General features: G+C 41.9%; 1 pseudogene; it reads right to left on the bottom strand.

Moving 5' to 3' along the window:
- Positions 1 to 16,113: 16,113 nt before the first annotated feature.
- LOC119815363 lies at positions 16,114 to 19,452 on the bottom strand (annotated as a pseudogene).
- Positions 19,453 to 20,202: the final 750 nt, after the last annotated feature.

Here is a 20,202-nt window from a genome sequence, read left to right as displayed (position 1 = left end):
GGTGGGCTGGGGCCGGGCAGGGGGTGTGTGCTTTGTCACAGAGGAATCCAGAGACCAGTAAGAAATGGGGGCAGCGAGAGCAGGAAGAGAAGTCAAACACAGCAGGTAGGCCATGGCAAAGCCTATGGTGAGGGTCAAATCAGAATGAAATGGGAGCCATGTGGATGGGAATGAGCGGAGAACTGACGAGGTTATATTTCAGTTTTGAATCACACCGTATCACCGTGTGCCTGTAGCACATGGAGGGGTGAAAAGATGCCCAGCAGAGGGACCACCATGGCTTAGACTGACGGGTGAAGGTGTGGAGGCTGGACATGTCTTACAAGTTGAGCTGTTTTAGTTTACTGATGGCTTAGCTTTGGGCCCTCTTTGTAGTGATGAGGTGGCGGGCTGCGTTCCTGCTGCCCGGCTCCCGGCCACCTGGCTAGCTTATGCCCTGAAATAATTACACAGAAATTGTATTCTTTTAAACACTGCCTGGCCCATTAGTTTCAGCCTCTTATTGGCTAATTCTCGCATCTTGCTTTAACCCATATTTAGTAATCTATGTAGCACCACAAGGAGGTGACTTACCGGGAAAGATTCAGCATGTCTGACTTGGTGGCTGGCTTCATGGTGACTGACCCAGAGAGGAGAGGCATGGCGATTGCTTCACTTCCCTCTTTCTCCCAGCATTCTGTTCTGTCTACTCCACCCACCTAAGGGCTGGCCTATTAAATGGCCAAGCCAGTTTCTTTATTAACCAATGAAATCAACACAAAACAGAAGATCCTCCCACATCACCTCGTCATTGTTTTAGCCATGGCCGGTGGCTCAAAACAACAAATTTTATTCTGTCACATTCCAAGAAGAATGGGTCAACAGGGCCACTCTCTAAAACTTAGGGGAGAATCCTTTATGTCCCTTCCAACTTTGGTGGCACCAGGTGTTTCTTAGCTTGTCCCAACTACTTCTAGTCTTTATCCCTGTGTGTATCTGGCTGCCTCTCTTCCCATGACTCTGTGGCTCAATTCTCTTTACTTCTCCCTAAGTATATCCGTCATTGCATTGAGGGTCTAAGTCTGAAGAAACTTGGAAGTCTTACAGAGAACTTACAAATAAGGTCACAGATATACATATCTTTGGGGGGGTCTCACTATTCAACTGGCTGTATAGACAAAGATACAGGAATGAATGAAAAACATATAATTATAAGATAGATTTTTGAACTTGTCAATCACAAATAACATTTATAACATAATGTATCCATTACCTTTTTGGTGCCTATGACCATAAATCCCTGACAAGAATCTGTTTAAGGGAGAAAGGGTTCATTTTGTTTTGTAGTTTAAGTGTGTAGACCATCTCATCAGACAGGGCATGTCATGGGAGAATATGCCCCGATCAGGAATCTAAGAAAAGACAGGCAGTGGGACTATGCTAAGAACCATCAAGGTCCTCCACAGTGACCCGCTTCCTCTAGGTAGGCACCACCTGGAGCTCTGTCCCTAGCTAGAAACATGTGTCCACACTTATAAACCTATGAGGGACATTTCACATCCCAACCACAACATACGGTATGCTTTTCTTACCACTTTATACTCGAGCTTCTTGAGAAGTTTGTATGGCAGACACCATTATTCAAGAATTATAAATATAAAAACGAAGCCTTTCAGGATCGTGAGTAGAACTGGAATTGAAACCCGGCTTTCACAGATGATAGCCCGACTTCTAGTACATTCAATGCCACTGCAAGCTGTCCAGAGTACACACTGAAGTACAAATCTAGCTCCAGTAAGGCCCTCTACCCAATCTTCTGGATGCTGACTGTCTCCTCCTGTCCCAGAGTAACTTTCTCTGAACACCCAGCTCCTCCTGATACGACAACAGCACTATTTGTTTGCTGTCTTTTACATTATGAAAACAAGCTTCATGAGCACATTTCTCCTCTCCATTTTGTCCCCAAAGTTAGTCCCCTACAACACGCAGTCTTTGTTAAAGAAGAGAGCCTGAGCACCTCATCAAAGGGAACTGCATCAGTCCTGCAGCTGCTGGTGCCGGGAGGGGGGGGGGAGGCTCTTATCATTCTTTCCTACAACTGTGATTAATCAGAACCATGATCTCAGAGATAGTTTAGCACCTCGTTTTCTTCATATGCATACAATTCTTGTCACTTAGTGTGAAGCGGTTAAAGTTGGTCTCAGAAATGTGATCTCTGGTGGAAGTTAATATTCCTTACGTAAGCTGCCCTCACAGATAAGCAGCTTGTGCACGGGTTATGTTTTAGATGCCACAGTTACTGGAAATATTTCAAAATATTCATACAACCAATCTTTATTGAGTAAAGCTCTGTGCTAGAAGGCAAAGCCGGCAATAGCACAAAATAATCCCTTTCCCTTTTCTCCTGTCATTGCTTTTCTAAAAATTTTATTGGTTCTTTGAAAATTCCATACAATGTGTTCTGATCATATCCTCCTTCTCTCTCCAAGCTCTTCCCAGAGCCATCTCTCCTCCCTCCGCACTCAGCTTTTTCTTGTGTTACCCCCACCAAGGCCAATTGGTGCTGCCAGATATTGTCAGATGTGTGGCCTTCTGCTGGCGCATGGGCGACTCATCCAGGGTTATACACTTAGAGAAAGCTAACCCTTCTTCTGCAGTTGCCAGTAGCTCCTCAGCTGGGGCAGAACTGTGCCCAGCTTCTCTCTCCACACTGAGACCTGGTCTGGCTTAGGCTTGTGCAGAGCTGTGTGGAGTCACACCTGCCCTGCTGTGTCTGAAAGACACGGTTTCCTTGGCTCTGGCTCTTACACTCCTGTGACCCCTCTTCCACAGTGATTCCTGAGCTACAATAATGACTGACCAGGCAAGACAGGTCCATTGTGCAATAGAAACGTGAATGTCATAGAAACAACCAATCACTTTCTGATTGCATTAAAGTCTACTCCACGAGATGAAGCTCATACCTGGCACCTTCACCAGAGGTCACAGACTGTCACAGAGAACCTGCAACTATTGTTCTGTTAGGAAAGAATTTAGTACTATTACTATTCTAAGTAGACATTGTATTAATCTATACCTGTAGATTAAGGAGTCTCCCAGCCCTTATCAGAGAAGCTTTGTTTGCAGTAGATGATCGTCAACACAGAGTCCCATAACTGGGAAAGAATAAGAGACTGCGGAGTGCTCAGTCCTGCTTCCTTTCCTGAAGAAGGTGCTGTTGTATGGTAAAAAAGGTATTTGCCTGAAGCATGAAATTTATTAAAAATCAAGCCTCAGAAAGCATTGTTTTAGTTCTTTTCTTCAAAGCCCAGATCCCATGGTGGGAAGAGAGAACCGATTCCAGAACATTGTCTTCTAACTTCCATGTATGTGCTGTGGTATGTGTGTCATACATGACACATGTACATCCATTCTCACGTTAACACATATACACATACAATAAACAACAAACTTCAAAAGTGGCAGGTTTATTTGACTGACGTAAAACTGACTTAAACGCAGCCTACAGCAAAGAGATAAATGGCAAACCAAAAGGGTAGCTGAGGGAATTTAATGAAAACTATGTGTGCTTGAGAAAAATGGTGTGAGTCTGGCTAAGAATGGTTCTTGACCTACACTGAACTGTATGTAAGAAGAATCTGAGAGAAAAGAGACAACACATAGTGGCATCTCCCCAGACCAGTGACCCCAGCCTCATTTTTGAAGCATCTGTAACTATTCTTAGGCCCTGCAAAGCAAGAACCTCTGAGTTGAGTTCTAAGGAAGTTATGGAAATTGAAAACAATAAGACAAATGGAAAACAAGGCCAGAGAAATTAAGGTCCAAAGTTAACTCAGAGGTTTGGGCAAATGGAGCATTTTGTAGATGGAAAAGGATAAGACTTTGTGATTACTTGTCACTTTGAGATGGAAAGGAAAGGAAAGAGTTGGAATTCTAGCTTTGGATATGCGGCTGGGATTCTACTGGTGCAAATCATGGAGACCCATGTGAGAGGAGGGTGTGGCCACAGAGGAGAAGTCAGACTGGGACTCAGAGGTCGGAATGTGACTTCTGCACTCTAGACAGGGGAAGGGTTGGCTGTGGAGTAGGGTGGTGTTTGAGACAGGACAACCTGAGCCCAGCAGGGCTCCAACAAGTGCACACTCAAGCATCCACCGGGTGCCAGGCATGAACCGGTCAGAACCGGTCTGAACCAGCCAGAATGGGTCTGAGCTGGTCAGAAATGATCTGAACCGGTCAGAAATGGTCTAAACCGGTTTCAACCGGTTTGAGCCAGTCTGAACTGGTCTGAACTGGTTTCAACCGGTTTGAACTGGTTTGAACCAGTTCATACCAGTTTAGACAGGTCTCAACTGGTGCTTACCAGACCCGACCAGTTCAGACCGGTTCAGATTGGACCAGACTGGTTTAGACCCATCTAGACCGGTTTAGGCCATTTCTGACTAGACCAGAGGCTATCTGGCCAGCAAGCCCCTAGAGATCTGTTTTTTTCTATTGTCCATAAATGTACATCACCACATGTGGTGTTCTCTGTCCTTCCACTGTGTGTGTGTGTGTCTGTGTGTGTGTGTCTGTGTGTGTGTCTGTGTGTCTGTGTTATACACAGACCAGAGGTTTCGTTTGGTGTCTTCTTCTACTGCATATCATGTAATACTTCAGTGAGTCAGGATCTCTCACTGAACGTGGAGCTCAACAATTGGCTGCAAGGGCTCATCAGTGAGTTCCAGGGCTATGCCTTCTTCTACCCTTAGAGGGCTGGGTTTATAGATACATGCTACCACAAACAGATTTTGACATAGGTACTGGGAATCTGAACTTGGATTCTCATGTTTGTGCAGTAGGTACTTACTTTATCTACCGAGTGTTATCTACCCAGCCCCCACACCTGGCCGTTTGTGTGAGCTCTGGTGATTAAACTCAAGTCTTCATGCTTGCAAGACCAGCACTTCACCAGATGAGCAATCCCCTAGGCCATTGGTACATTGCTTTCAAAGACTGTCAGCCTCAACATACAAGCCCCTTCCTTACAGGCAAAAGAAAGGATCAGCGGTTAGAACTTGTGTGCCTGTCTGCCTGACTCCAGGTCTTCCCAAATGCAAACAGTTGGAAGATAAATACATCACTTTCTTCATGAAGCTATTTTCAGACTTTTGCCTTTTCTATTTCATCAATAGATTGTTCAGCAATGAGAAATAATTCCTGACAATTATGGCCCCTTCACCAACACTATTAATCAAATCTCCAAGCATGCTAGCTAGGACTTTCTGTTGTCTCTTGCACCATGTCTTTACCACTGTTCTTTACCAGTTTAAGCTACATGGCTCAAATCGTGACATAGACTTGGATTTCTACACACACCAACATGTTAATCAGATGAACCTTGCATTCTTCAGCCCCCTAATAGGAAAATAAAGTCCAAATCATTTGGCCTTGATTTGCCACTGCATAATGATGTAGAATTTTTAAAAGCCATAGTCTTTTCTTGGCCCAGTCATGCTTGACCCAAGAACCTAAGATGCCACACACTCACAGATATTAAAGATCTAACCGGGACAGTAGCTCTTAGTCCGTTGTATCCTACCAAAGAAGATTAATGACGTGACCTCTTGGGACTGAGTAAAACCCCAGCCAGGGAGATAATCGTGCACTATCCGTGAGATGTCCAGCTTGTTAGGGGCACTCAAAGCTCCGTTTGTGCATCTCTGACTTCAGCTTTGGTCTCAACTGTCTGTTAGTTGTTAGTCACTGGCTCATGTTGCTACCTTCAACCTTGATTATACTAAATTATACTAAACTTTTTTCTGTTCTCACATTCACATTACCAGGGAGAGCTACAAGTTTCACCATGGCAGACAGTTAATCCAATCCTAGCCACTGTGATGCAGCTGCTGTCTTTTGGTTAGCTCCTATTTAGCGTTTGCCTTTGAGGTGATCTAAGATGGTCTCCTAGGTGACAGCGTGTTTTTAGAAGCCATGCTTACTTACAACTTTCTCTGCATTAGAAGCCGGGTACCAAAAGCAAGAACATCAGCAAGGGCAATAGAGTTTTGGATATGTCCCTCATAGTGGGGTTGGGCCTGGCTGCAAGCCAGCCTGCTATCACTGGCCAAGAGCCTTGCCCTGCTTCTTATTTGTTTAATTTTTTTATAATCTCATATCAAGCTGCAAGTCCTCTTTACCTTCCTTAGTACTTTGGACACCGCTTATTAACCCTTAATCTTTTTATGGAAGCAGCCTCTATGCTCACTATGAAGAATTTCCTGTTTTCACCGAGGCCACTTGTTTGTTCCTGGCTGCTCAGCCCCAAAATAACCACACAGAAACTGTATTAATTAAATCCCTGCTTGGCCCATTAGCTCTAACTTCTTATGGTTAACTCTTACATCTTAATTTAACCTATTTCTATTAATCTGTGTATCACCAAGAGGCTGTGGCTGACAGGATAAAGTTCCGGGCATCTATCTCCAGCTGGGTTAAATGGCTACTCTAGACTCTGCCCTTCTCTCTCCCAGCATTCACTTCAGTTTTCCCTGCCTAGATCTACTTTCTCTTATCAGGCAAAGCCAGTTTCTTTATTAGCCAATGGTATTCACAGCATACAGAGGGAAATCCCACATCAGGCCTCTTCCCTTACTACCTTCAGAGATCCAGCTGCTTCATTGTCAATATGCCTTATTCGATTACAACAATAACTTTTATAAAGTTATTATAAAGTCAAATATAAGCCCTTTTATTCATTTTTAACATTTTTTTATTGCTCACAATTTTGTGTATGTGGGGTCTGCTCTTCCTCATTGCTCTTTCTAAAGCCCTTGTTATTGTCTCTACCCAGCAAACACTTTGGTTCTATCAAGAATGTCTAACTAGAGTTGATGAGTGTGTGAATTGTGTATATACTACAACAGAGCACACTCCCTTTGCCTCCCTATATTACTGTCTCAGTTAAGGTTTCTTTTTTTTTTTTTTTTTTTTTTTCGAGACAGGGTTTCTCTGCGGCTTTAGAGCCTGTCCTGGAGCTAGCTCTTGTAGACCAGGCTGGTCTCGAACTCACAGAGATCCGCCTGCCTCTGCCTCCCGAGTGCTGGGATTAAAGGCGTGTGCCACCACCGCCCAGCTCAGTTAAGGTTTCTATTGCTGTGAAGAGACAATGTGACCAAGGCAATTCTTTTAAGAATAACATCTAATTGGGGTGGCTCACTTACAGTTTCAGAGGTTCAGTCCATTATCATCATGACGGGGAGCCTGGTGGCGTGTGGGTAGATATGGTGCTGGAGTAGTAGCTGAGAGTCCTACATCTTTCAGGCAACAGGAAGTTGACTGAGACACTGGGTGGTATCCTGAGCAGAGGAAACCTCAAAGCCTGCCCCCACAGTGAAACCCTTCCTCTAAAAAGGCCATACCCACTCCATCAAATTCACACCTCCTACTAGTACCACTCCCTGTGATACTCTCAAACTACCACAATGACATTGGAAATTCATAATAGCCAGAATTATTTTTGCCTAAATTTATTTAATATTTACTATGATATTTTGTACCTAACAGATACACTACTAAAAATGACTCCAAGAAATGACCCTCATGCTCCAGTTGTGTTTCTTACTAACTGAGTGGTCTACAAGCAGGTTAAGTTCAAGCCTCGTATTTGAGGAAGGACATGAGTGTGTGCTCTTTGGGTATAGTCCTCACTCATGAGCAAATCATCAATGGGTCACCTAATGGATCAGTAACAGTTTGACAGCTCACTCTAGACACAGATATTAAACAGAGCTTTAAACACTGGCTCTGGAGGATAGAGCTATGTTTCAGCACAGAATCATTGTGAGAACTATCAGCCTCACGGGTGTATAGTCTGTTCAGTGGGGGCACAGTCCCACTACAGAAAGACCTGACACTTGGCAAAATACACTCTTTTTTTTTTTAGCCTTATTGAGAGTCTCTATTTCAAACAAGAAACCTCTCACATTTTCACTTTGTTCTGGGTCCAAGAAAATCACATACCAATTTCAGAAAATCCTATAAGAGTCAGTTCTTCCCTGACTTATACAACATTATCCCTTTATAATAGTGTGAATATAATTCACACAGTATAATATTATGTGAATACTATATTTAAAAATGTGTGTATGTATGTATACACACACACACACACTAAGAGCTTCACTGATAAGAGACCCTATAAAGAGACCTCAATAGAGTATTGATTCCCAATTAACCTCTATCAATTCCTGAAAGTCTTTACTCACCCTTGTTATATAACTATTTCTCACAAATATTGAAACTTCCCCTCCTTAGGAGGGAGGAAAGTATCTAAACCTTGCCAGGCCTAGGAAGCAAATAAAACTTAGAAGGCTCAGGAAGTTCCTGAAAGTTATAAGATTCATAAGCCTCTCACCAAGGTTATATAAGCCCTAACAACTGCTGGGGAGATGAGATACTGAATGCTATGTCTGTCTGAGTCTTTTTTTCCCCAGGGAACTCTAGGGATGCAGCTTTTATGGGTTGTTAACCATGATGAGGTGGGATTTTAGGTGATACAGCTGACTTTGAGTTACAATGCTCCTTTAAGTAACTTTTACCCGTATTCCTGTAAGTAGCCCTATGACATTTACTGGCTCACTAAGATGGACATAGGTAGAAGTATTTTCCTTTTATCTATATTGTGTCCTATATGGGGTGAATAGGCATTTGTCCTTGTCTCCCTAGGAAACAGTATTGTACTGTTTTGATTCTACTTTGATATATTTATTCATTTTATATATTGCTTGAGGATCTCTAGAGTAAGTTCTCAAAAGCAGAGTCACTTGATTAAATCATATGTGGGCTTGGCATTTTAATAAATGCTACTGATGGCTCTTCGTGGAAGATCTGAGGTCATCCCCTTGTGAGTGACACATAGGAGTCTGCCTCCTTACGTCCCCAGCACCCGTAGTTTGCTGTCAGACATTTTAATCTGTTGGTTTGTGCACGGAGATGTCTCCTTATATTTATCTCATGAAGAGTAAGGCTCAGTATTTTCTGGGTTAAAAATTATTTACCTTTGTTTTAGTTACTTCTTATTGCTGTGAGGAGGCACCATGATGAAGGCAACTTATGAAAGACGGGTTTTTTTGGAGCTTAAAGTTTCAGAAAGTGAGTCCATGACCACCATGCTGAAGAGTATAGCAGCAGGCAGGTAGGCATGGGAGTGTTTTCATGACCCACAAGCAAGAGTAAGGGAAAGACAGGGACACAAAACACAAACAGAGAGAGAGAGAGAGAGAGAGAGAGAGAGAGAGAGAGAGAGAGAGAGAGAGAGAGAGAGAGAGAGAGAGAGGAGAAAGAGAGAGCTAACTGGGACTTTTTTAAACCATAATGCCCACTGCTAGTGACGCACTTACCCCAACAAGGCCACACCACCCTAATCCTTCGCAAACAGTTCTACCAACTTGGAACCAAGCATTCAAATTTGTGAGCCGATGGGGGCCATTCTCTTTCAAACCACAACACCTTTCTTATGACCTCTGTTATAATACCGTTTTTAAAATTAATCGTGGGAAATCATTACATGATAAAAGAAAAAAACATACTTTTATATGAAATACATTTATATTTTTCTGTTTCTGTAGTTTTTATTTTGATGTTGTGAAATTATGCTGTGGGTTTGTACATGATGCTCCTATGTACTTCCATGTAGAAATTGTTTTTATCTTTCTATAGTTAAAGTACTAGATATTCACAATCAGTCTGTCTTTTTAAAAACTAAGTTCAGATAACATTTCCTAGGGATTCAGCTATGTAAACAGATTGTATTAGATAGAACAGACATGCTTCTAATTCTGTTTAAGACCCTTTGTATTACCAGGAACACTGTTTAGCTTCTGAAAAAAAATAAATGTCTTAGTTTCTTTTTAAATATTTTCTTAGGTATTTTATTTTTCTTAACATTGTTAACAAAACTTTTTCTTCTACTGTTGCTATGATATTTTATCATGTTAATTATATAACCTTGCCTCCTGAGCTGCCCTGTTTTGAATAAGTAGTGAATTTCTTGCTATCATGTACCCATCTGCTCCTATATTTATACTTAATGTTTATAACACACCTAGTGTGAAATTTTCAATGAATGATTTATTTCTAGCCTAAAATATTAGTTGTTAAGTCCAGGCTTAAAAAACATTATTTTTTATTTTATTTGCATGTAGTGTGGGTGAGTACGTGGGTACAAATACCAATGGAGGGCAGTGGAAGGCATTGGATGAGCCTAGAGTCGAGATTACGGACTGTTGTGAGCCACTGACGTGAATCCTGAGACACACTATAAGGGCAGGAAGTGATCTTAACCACAGAGTCATCTCTCCAGGCCCTAAATCCAGTTATGAGTATGTAAAAAGAATGCAAATAAATGAAATTTAATTTCTTGAAAATCAACTAGAACCACCCTCTTATTTATATTAGTTACCCACTAATAAGCATTTTTTATTTGCTCATATGCTAGGAACAGAGACAGTGGCATTAAAATCTTCTCTATCTAATGTTTCCATTTCCTGGAGTATTTCCTCCAGTTTTTAAAAGTATGTTGATGCAAGTTTATTTGGTCATAGATTTCCATAATGAGACAACCATCTGGGTAGATTTCAGCCTTCAGGATGTTTTCATGTTTGCCTGGTAGTCATGTGCATGTTTTGACTTGAGAGTATTATATCTGAGGTATTTGTTTTTAATTTGAAGGTATATTTATGTTTTGTTTTTGTTTCATGATACAGTAGAAACTTCAAAATAGGAAAGTGTACTTGCTTGTCATCCAGCCTATTTACTATTATAATGTGCTCTTGAAATTTCTTTTTAAGAGATTTTTAAATTAAAATATAATTACAGCACTTCCTCTCTTTTCTTTCTTCACGTGAACCCCTTCCGTGTCCCTCCCTCAATTCCCCCCATATTTCCTGTCAATTCCTATGCCCTCTCAACCTGATGCCCTCTTTCTCTCTGACTATTATTATTACATACAGAGATACATAAGTAAATTAAAAATAACCTGCATGTTTGTGTTTGTTGTTAAAATGTATATAATTTTAGGACTGACTACTTTGCATTTATGACAAATTAGGGGCTCATTCTCTTTCTCGCAGAAGTCATTGGCTGCCTATAGTTCTTTGTCTAGTGGTTGGATCTCATGAGATTTTTTTTCCTTCCTCATTAGCATATTTATTGATATTATTGTTTAAGTCTTTCTTAGGTAGCCATTTCTAGAAGACACAGTTTCACAGATTTCCTGGTCCTCCAGCTCTTACAGTCTTTCTGCCCGTTCTTCTGCCTAAGCCTTAGCTGCAAGAGTTGCATTGTATATGTATCTGTTGGGTCTGGGCTCCCCACCATTCAATCTGTTGATCTTTGTATTCTTTCCAGTTGTGGTTAAAATAGGGAAGGGGTGCTAAGTGGTAAGGGGATAAAGGTCAATGTAGAAGGAGAAGGAAGGAAGAGGGACAAATAACATCGAGGTTGTTTGTCAAACCCTAAGGAATCATATTATCTATATTTACCTAAAATTATATGTCATTATACATATACAGTGGGGTGTGTGTGTGTGTGTGTGTGTGTGTGTGTGTGTGATACCATGCATGAGAAATCTCCATCTATTGGTCAGTGTAGTTCAAGTGTCTCCCCAAACAATATAGGCTATTGGTGTTGCCCTTGTCTGCTTCCAAGGTTGAAAATAAGTTCCAATTGCTGAAGACACCACCCGCTTAAGACGCAGGACTCATAGGATTTGAGCTGAACTGAACCAGAAAGTCACTTTACTAAACCAGCTCAATACCCAACTGCATTCTAAATACTTATCTTTATACTTACAGATAAGAATAGTTCTCACCCCTCAACAAAGAAATTTCTTTTTACAACTCACAGAGGAAGATAAAAGCACATTTAGTTTTGTTTAAAGAAAGACCTCCTCCTCAACTATTGACCAAAGTGGCCGAGACATCTCGCCTTCCCACTGGCTTTGTACAAGGACCTCTATTCTTCTCCATCCTCATCAGCATCTGGTGTTTCGCTATTGTTTTAGTTTTCAAACCTCTAATAACATTTGGTGTTGGACATCATATAATATGTATATATGCCACCTGTATATCTTCTCTGGCAATGTGTATTCAAATGAACACCTATTTACAACACAGGCGTTACAAAATATCTTTTATTTCATCCTTGATAACCTCATATGTGTAAACAATACATCTTGAGCATATCTACCTTCAAATTTCCTTTCCAACCTCCCAACATGACCTCTATCCTCACCATTTTTTAAATTTGTTGTAACCCACTGAGTCCTGTCTATTGGTATGTTGACTGGTCTTGTTGGCTGGATCTTGTAGGTAACCAACAGCGGCAGTGAGTTCTTGTGTGCAGTGGACAGGGTGTGAGAAGGCACAGCACTACATAGCACTCTTTCCCACCCTCTATCTCCTCTATTCTTTCCGTCTCATCTTCTTGAGGTTTCCTGAGCCTGGGGAGGGGCAGAGGATGTATTGATACCGTGTCTACTTTGACTTCAATAACGGTTGGAGGATAAGTTACAGTCAATAAGATTAGGGGTGGGGTGGCATGTTTCAAGTGCTTTTAATCTTAGAACTGGGGAGGCAGGGAGATCTCTGTGAACCTCAGGCAAGCCAGAGATACACAGTGAAACCCAGTCTCAAAAGTAAGTAAGATGGCTAAGGATAAGGAATATCAGACTGAATTTGAAAACAAAACAAAATCAAAATGAGGATGTAACTAGGGAGGTGGGAGGAGAAAGTTGAGATAGTGTTAGGATCCACAGATTCTAGTGTTGACGCTATGGAAAATTATATTTAAGAAGTAAAAAAGAAGAGGGGATGACGTACAATAAAGAAGAAAAGATGTAGGAAGTGGATGAGTGCAAGTGGATGAGATGTGGCTGAAGAGTCTAAAAGAGAATGCTTGGGGGGGGGGCATGTAGACAGGGAGAAGAAACCTGCACCACACTCTAGACCCTAACGGACCAGTATGCAAACAAAAGCAAAAACATCCTGCGAGTCACAGCAAGAGTGGAGACTGTAAATAGATGTAAAGGTTAAAATGAATATACAGGGACTTCTGTGTTGCATTGAAAGTGATGTTCTCAGATCCCTCTGGCGCTAATAGGGCTTCATGTCTTTCCAGGTGTTGTCTCTTATTGTCTAAGATAGGAAACTTGTGAGCACAGGACTGTTTCCAAGGTTCCTTTGGTCACTTGTTAGTGACCATGAAACAAGGAGTGATGGCCCCCTCCCATCTGTGATATTATTATCTGGTATCTTTCATTCTTAGTATCTTAAGCAGATATTTATCACTTTATTGATATTCTCAAAGAACTGATGTTCAGATGTACTGATTTTCTTTATTGCTATTTTAAATTTCACGGGCTTTTGGTTTTCAGTATTTCTCTTTCTACTTTAAATTAATTTGCTCTTCTTTTTCTATTTTCTTAAAATAGAATCTTAGGCTATTGATTTTTGGAGCAGCCTTCCCACATACATATACAAAGCTATAAATTTCTCCTGAATCAAAGCTTTGGCCAATGTCCATGTTTTGACAAGATTCAGTTGACTGATGATGCTTCTTCAGTTCCTCTGTGTCAATAATGATTTTCACTTTTTCTCAATCTGCCAATTACCGAGAGAGGAACAGTGAACTCTCTCATTAGAACATGGGTTCATTTCTTTCTCTCTGAAGTACTATTTGATTCGGGCTCATGTGCTTTGATCATCACATTAGGGGCTGCTGTATCATTTTGCATACACAATTCCTTTACCATTTTGTAATAGCCCACTTTTCTCTGATAATTTCCCTAGGTCCTAATTCATTTTAATTCCCAATTACTTTCATTTCGTTAAGATATTTTATATCCCTTGGACTTCTATGGTCTTTCTATTACTTAGGAGTGCGCTATTTCATGACAAACATTTTGAAATTTTCTTGGTACTATTTTGCTATTGGTGTCCAGCTCAATTCCATTATGGTATAAGATTATACTTTTAAAAGACATTTTTATTTATTTATGTGTCTGTGTGTAAGAGAGAGGCTGTGTGCTGTGTGTGTACATGTAGAGACCAGAGGGCATCAGAGCTCCTAGGCACAAGCAGCTGTGATCCCCCCCCCCCCCCACGTGAGTACTGAGAACTGGACACGTGCTCTTACCTGCTGAGCCAGACATCTCTCTAGTCCCAACAGTTTGCTTCGTAAGATTTTCTTTTCTGAAAGTTTGCTGAGGTGCTGTGTATGGCTGGGGGAATGCACTTTATTTTGGCAACTGTTCTATATTCTGCTCGTTGAAACATTCCTTAAATGTCAATTAGATTCAGTTGACTGATGATGCTTCTTCAATTTATCTGTGTCATTAATGATTTTCACTTTTTCTCGATCTGCCAATTACCGAGAGAGGAACAGTGAACTCTCTCATTAGAACGATGGGTTCATTTCTTTCTCTCTGAAGTACTATTGGATTCAGGCTCATGTGCTTTGATGATGGGCTGTTGGCTCATACACATTAGGGGCTGCTGTATCATTTTGCATACACGATTCCTTTACCATTTTGTAATTGCCCACTTTTCTCTGATAATTTCCCTAGGTCCTAATTCTTCTTTGTATGACATTAATTCAGCTACTCCCAATATCTTGTGATTTATGTTAGCATGCTGTATATTTCTTTATCTTGTTACAGGCATACCTTAAAGATATTGGAGGTTCGTTTGCAGAATACTGCAATAAATTAAATGCCACAACAGAGCAAATAATATGAATTTCTCTGTTTCCCTTCAAATATAAAAATGATGCATACAACACACAATAGAATTGTATTCAAAACAATGGACAAGTGCAATGATGTTTGCTTCGTTAGTTGATTCTCCCTTTTATAACAGATGTCTCTGTAATTCCATGCTTCTTAATATCAGTTCACCCAGAGTAGAGCGTCTATAAAACTGGAGCCCATCCTCTCACCCCTGCCACTTCTTTATCAACTAAGCTTATGCAATTGTCTACGTCCTTTGTTGCCATTTGAACGGGGCTCACAGCATCTCTCGAAGAGCACATTTCAAGCGTGTACTTTCTTTGCTCATCAATGACACTCATCTCTTCATTCAGGAAGAGGAAGTAAAGAGTTAAGGCTCTAGTGACAATTACAATCCTCTGAAAAATGGCTTTCTCTTATGCTAAGATAAAGTAATAGTGGTTACTGGACTTTCTCCTGACTCTTCAAACCCTTGAACCTGGGGTAGCAACTAGCATGTGCAACTAAGCCAGCAGGAGGAAGGTACCCCCACACCTGTCTCAGACTGGTTCAGGGCAGTTGAACCATGCTCTTGTGGAAGCAGGAAGGACACCATGGTTCATGGTTTCTAATAGGTTAAGGAAGTAGGACTCATTGCATCTTCAGAGGCTTTAGTGCTGGAAGGGTGGACGCTTGCCAAGTACTTGATGTCCCTACCAATCCATCTGGAGGCCACGATGGTCTGCGTCAGGGCCTCCTGATGATGGCAAAGGCTGAGAATTAGCCTCTCTCTGCAACATCTGTCGTAGTGGTTTTGTGAGGAGCGCTCTGACATTTGGAACCCCGTCGTTTGCCACATTAAGCAAATGTGGTGTCAGGTGCACAACACACTGGTCCATGGAGCAGCAGCATCTTCAGTGACAGTCCGGGTGGAAAGAAACAAGCACTGCGGCTCTGTCAGGCCAACGCCCAAGTTATCTTTTTTTTTTTTTTTTTTTTTTTTTGGTTTTTCGAGACAAGAACCTTAGCAACACCTTAGGAGGCATGGGATTTTGTACATTTAAACCAGAACTTCAGGTATGTAGAAACACAAACAAAAATAATACCCAAACCAAACCAAAAGCACTTGTATATTGTATATGTTACTTAAAGTACCATGTGATACTTCAGGATATCAGGTAGACATATAACATGCTCCAATCAAGATAAATAGGTTTTATGTCTACTCAAAATGTTTGTAGGTTTTTGTTTGTTTGTTTTTATAGTTTGGCAGTGGTGCAAAAAGAGCAGCTGTAATCGTCTTTGTGTTATGTAGGGCTTAGTTTACTAGTTGACTACTTCCCCCCATTCTGTTTAGGTCATTTAAGCTACCTAGAACTGGTCCTGACTTATGCTCCTCCTCTTACGTGCTGAGAGTACAGGTGTGTACCACCATGCTTAGCTTCCAGTGCAGTTTTAAACTTCTCTGCAGAAGCCCAAAGCAGCCAATCTATACCTTCATTTCCAACCTGTATCCTGAGAGGCACCGTGGTGTCTGTATGTGGTGTATGCGTATGGTGTGCACTTGGTGTGGCACTCACAGGTGTGTGTAGATGGCTTGAGTATGTCAGCTTGAGGACATGCTCAGCTGGCTGAGATGGTGAGCCAGACAGATGCCTAGGCTTGAGGAGCACGTGATCTCGTGAACAGAGGAATTGCTAGTTACTTCTGTTCTTCACAATGAGAGGCTTTGAGCAGATGGAATTACAAGAAGCTCCATGAGTAGGTGAGCCCAGGCCTTTCTCACCTGGAAGACAAAGACAAAGGCTTGCAGATCAGACCATTTCAGACACTTGCCAAAATTTTCTACCAGCTCATTGACGAGATTTACTCTGAAGATTTAGGGGTGTCATCATGCAAAGCTTCCGGGACACTTTGTTGTTCTACTTGTAGGAAATCCAATGAGCAGAAGAAACTTTGCACACAGGTTCAGAACAGTGAGATGTAAATAAAGATAAACGCCTTTAGAACTATACAATTCCCAAAGTAAAGTAGATATTTAGCTAGTTCCACACAAAAGTATCAAGTTCTACTATCATCTGTCACTTAAACCTCTTGAAGTTAACACAGATACTCTCTCCTTTTGTCAATATGAAGACTCTTCAGAAAAGCACATGCGGGTTTAAGAATACCTAGCCTAACGTCACTGAGGTCTTTTAAAAAACCATTAAACACTGGAACCAAGCCTGCAGCTGTCAACTGGTCTCAAAGGATAACCGAAAGCTTGTGACTGGAGAATGCTAAAGTTCTTGGCACTTGCCACTGCATGTCTGATGCCAGAGATTCACAAACCTCTCTTAGGCAGTGCCAGTTCTGCCTGCTAAATGTCAGGGCCACACCTGGCAGGCTGTATGCCCAGTGCTTGGTGATCATTGTGTAAACTGTATTCCAAAGAGATCAGCCATTGACAAATACTGATCTAATGAAGCTTTTGGTATGAAATCTTGTACTTTACAGCTCCTGTCCTCATTGGGGTCACAGCAAATTGAGGTGCTCATGTCCGTATCTTCATGGACATAGAAGCAGCATCCAAATTCTCAACAGTAACACGGACTAAATGCATGGAGTCATCCTGATTTGTTAAAAATCTGGTTTTCTTGGTTTGCTACAGCCTGGTAGTTCATTTATACCCAGCTCATCTTGCCCCTCACCCCACTGTTCTACACCTCCAACCTCTTCATGAGCATTCCAGCCAGAAGTCTGCACTTCAGCTGAGAGTATCTCCCATCTATTCTGGCTCACCCATGTGGGGCTCTGGGTTCTCTGCCATCTCTTCAAGTTCCTTCCAAGAGGCCATGGTGATATGAACAGAGCCCCTCATGGGGACTCCAGGTGCCCCCCTGCTCTCTCTGTGAAGAGTCTCTCCTCAGAGTCCTGTTTGAGTTCTATGTCAGTATCTATTTCAGGTAGACAAGTCCCTCCTGGAGTGGAAGGGGTTGAACAATTCCTGGTCTAAGAGAGCCAAATCTGGGGAGCTGGTGCCAACCTCCATTTTGTTTTTTAAATCATTCTTATTACTGGCTGTTTCCTGATGAAAACAAAGTACATAGAGTAAGGGGCCGTCTATTGGAACATCTACGTCCCCCAAAAGAGCTCCTAGATATCGCTGGGAGGTGGTTGAGCACACCTTTAATCCCAGCACTAGGGAGGCAGAGGCAGAGGCAGGCAGATCTCTGTGAGTTCGAGGCCAGTCTGGTCTACAAAAGCTAGTTATAGGACAAGCTCTAAAGATTTCCTAGATGTCATAGAAGCACAGTCTTCGAGTATGCTTTCTAGTCTAGCGCCAGGACACTAAGATCTGAAGGAGCATCCTATGCTCTTCTACATGTGATATATGATGCTATTTTTGTTTTAGCTGATCAATCTCGTGATCAATACCTTGATCATGACCAATCTCATGATCGTGACCTTCAATAAAAGGAGAAGTGAAAAGTCCCCCAATGTGGGGAGAAGTCTGCTTGGGCAAGCCAGCCTGAAGGATCACCAATAAAGTTAATAAACAGCAGTCTTAATTACTTTTCTGTTGCTGTGATAAGACACCACGGTCAAGGCAATGTATACAAGGAAGAGTTTAACTGGGATGTAACAGTTTCAGAGAGTGAGTTCATGACCATTATGGTAGGGTACATGGCAGCGAGCAGGCAGGCAGGCATGGCACTGGAGCTGAAAAAGTTCATATGATTCACGAACAAGAGGAGAGAGAGAGAGAGAGAGAGAGAGAGAGAGGGAATAGTTTTGACTTTTGAAACATCAGAGCTGACCCCCATGACACACTTCCTCTAGCATGACCACACCTTTTAATTCTTCCCAAACAGTTCCAACTACAGGCACAAACACTCACATATATAAGCCTATGGTGAATTCAACCACCACAATAGCGCTGATAGCTTCCTTCAGCGGATTTTCCAACATGTTACACAAGAAAAAGTCATGAAGCACTCAGGATAGGCCATCTGGACTCTCCACACACTGTCAGAGCATAAAACCAGAAAAACTTGGGCAGCAGCATTTCCTCTGTAGCATGCTGACCAACTCCCCTTCAAATGCGTTCAAAATTGACAGCACAGACTTTTCAAACATTCCACAGTCACCATGTATCTCACAAAAGGGAAGACAAGATGCTTTGTAACGCCCTTCCCAACCATGGAAGCATCTTGCCCATTATCCACAGCCTCTGTCATCTTGTTGTCGTTGCTAGGTAGGACAATCAGCTCTATGAGGACAGAGCACACTTTGTTCTCCACGTCAAATCCAATCAGCTCCTGCTCTAACAGCCAGAAAAGCTGCCTGACCAGTTTTCCCATCAGAAAAGATTATTCTGATGTTCAAGACAGTTCTAACCACAATAGGAAGTATTTGGGGAAAAAAAAAGCATATGGTGTTGAAGGCCGATTCTCTTGACAAAATAGTGCAGTGTGTGGCATTTATTCTAGCAGCTCTGCCCTCACAGTAGGTTCTGAATCATCAAATCTGCTAGTTCTTTCCAAACCAACAATGCAACCTCTTTCATCATGGCAACCTTCTCTCAGAGCATCCAGCAAGCTCCAGGCCATCATCTGTCTATTCCCACTTGTGGCATATTTATCCAGTCTCCAAAGCAGTCTTGGCATTTCATCCCGTGAGACAAAGTCCACGGGTCAGTGTGCATCGTCCAGCAGGTCCTTCTGCGGCTCTAAGAGGTGTGCCATCTTGTGCTCACCCACAACGATGGATGGTCACAGACTGCCTCTCACCTCCCAAGCTTGGATACTACTTTGGGATTCTCTCACTATTTCCACTGCAGCTGCAATGACTTGCTCTGCCAGGAGCCTTGAAATTCCCCCAAACTCATCTGTGAAGGTTGGGATCACCTTCTTCCACATTCCTGCTGATGTTGATAATTTGACTTCTTGTCAGTCACATATGGTCTTAGTGGCAACTAGAATGGTGAATCAACTTACTTTGCCCATATCCATCAGAGGACTCGTTATCTATGCCAACTATGGTCCTATAAATAGATAATAAGGTTTGCCAGGTGTGTGGTGAAGTACTCCAGAGACAGGCAGGAAAAGTCAGCTGAGGTCTCCACAGCAAGAACTTCTCCCCACACACACACAATTAGATGTTTGTGTGTGTGTGTGTGTGTTTATTCATAAATATACACACATATATGCATACAGTACTGTCAAATCACAATTCATGCACACACATGTACATACATATATGTACATATATCCCTCCCAAATCAGAAAGAGTCCATGATTGTGGACAGCAGAATCGGTGTGTCGCAGCTATAAAAACAAGATTGGTTTCTTTGTCCATCTTCCTCAGAGCTTTGTTGTGACCAATTCCTGATGTAGGAGTTCCTTCTGTTTGTGTGTTGCTTTCATTGGCTAATGAATAAAGAAATTGCCTTGGCCTAGTTGATAGGCCAAGACTTAGGTAGGCGGAGAAAACAG

The sequence above is a fragment of the Arvicola amphibius genome, chromosome 5 (genome assembly GCF_903992535.2).
Source record: "Arvicola amphibius chromosome 5, mArvAmp1.2, whole genome shotgun sequence".
Classification (NCBI taxonomy): domain Eukaryota; kingdom Metazoa; phylum Chordata; class Mammalia; order Rodentia; family Cricetidae; genus Arvicola; species Arvicola amphibius.
The sequence above is the reverse complement of the archived record's forward strand: the minus strand, read 5'-3'. Positions and strand labels throughout refer to the sequence as shown.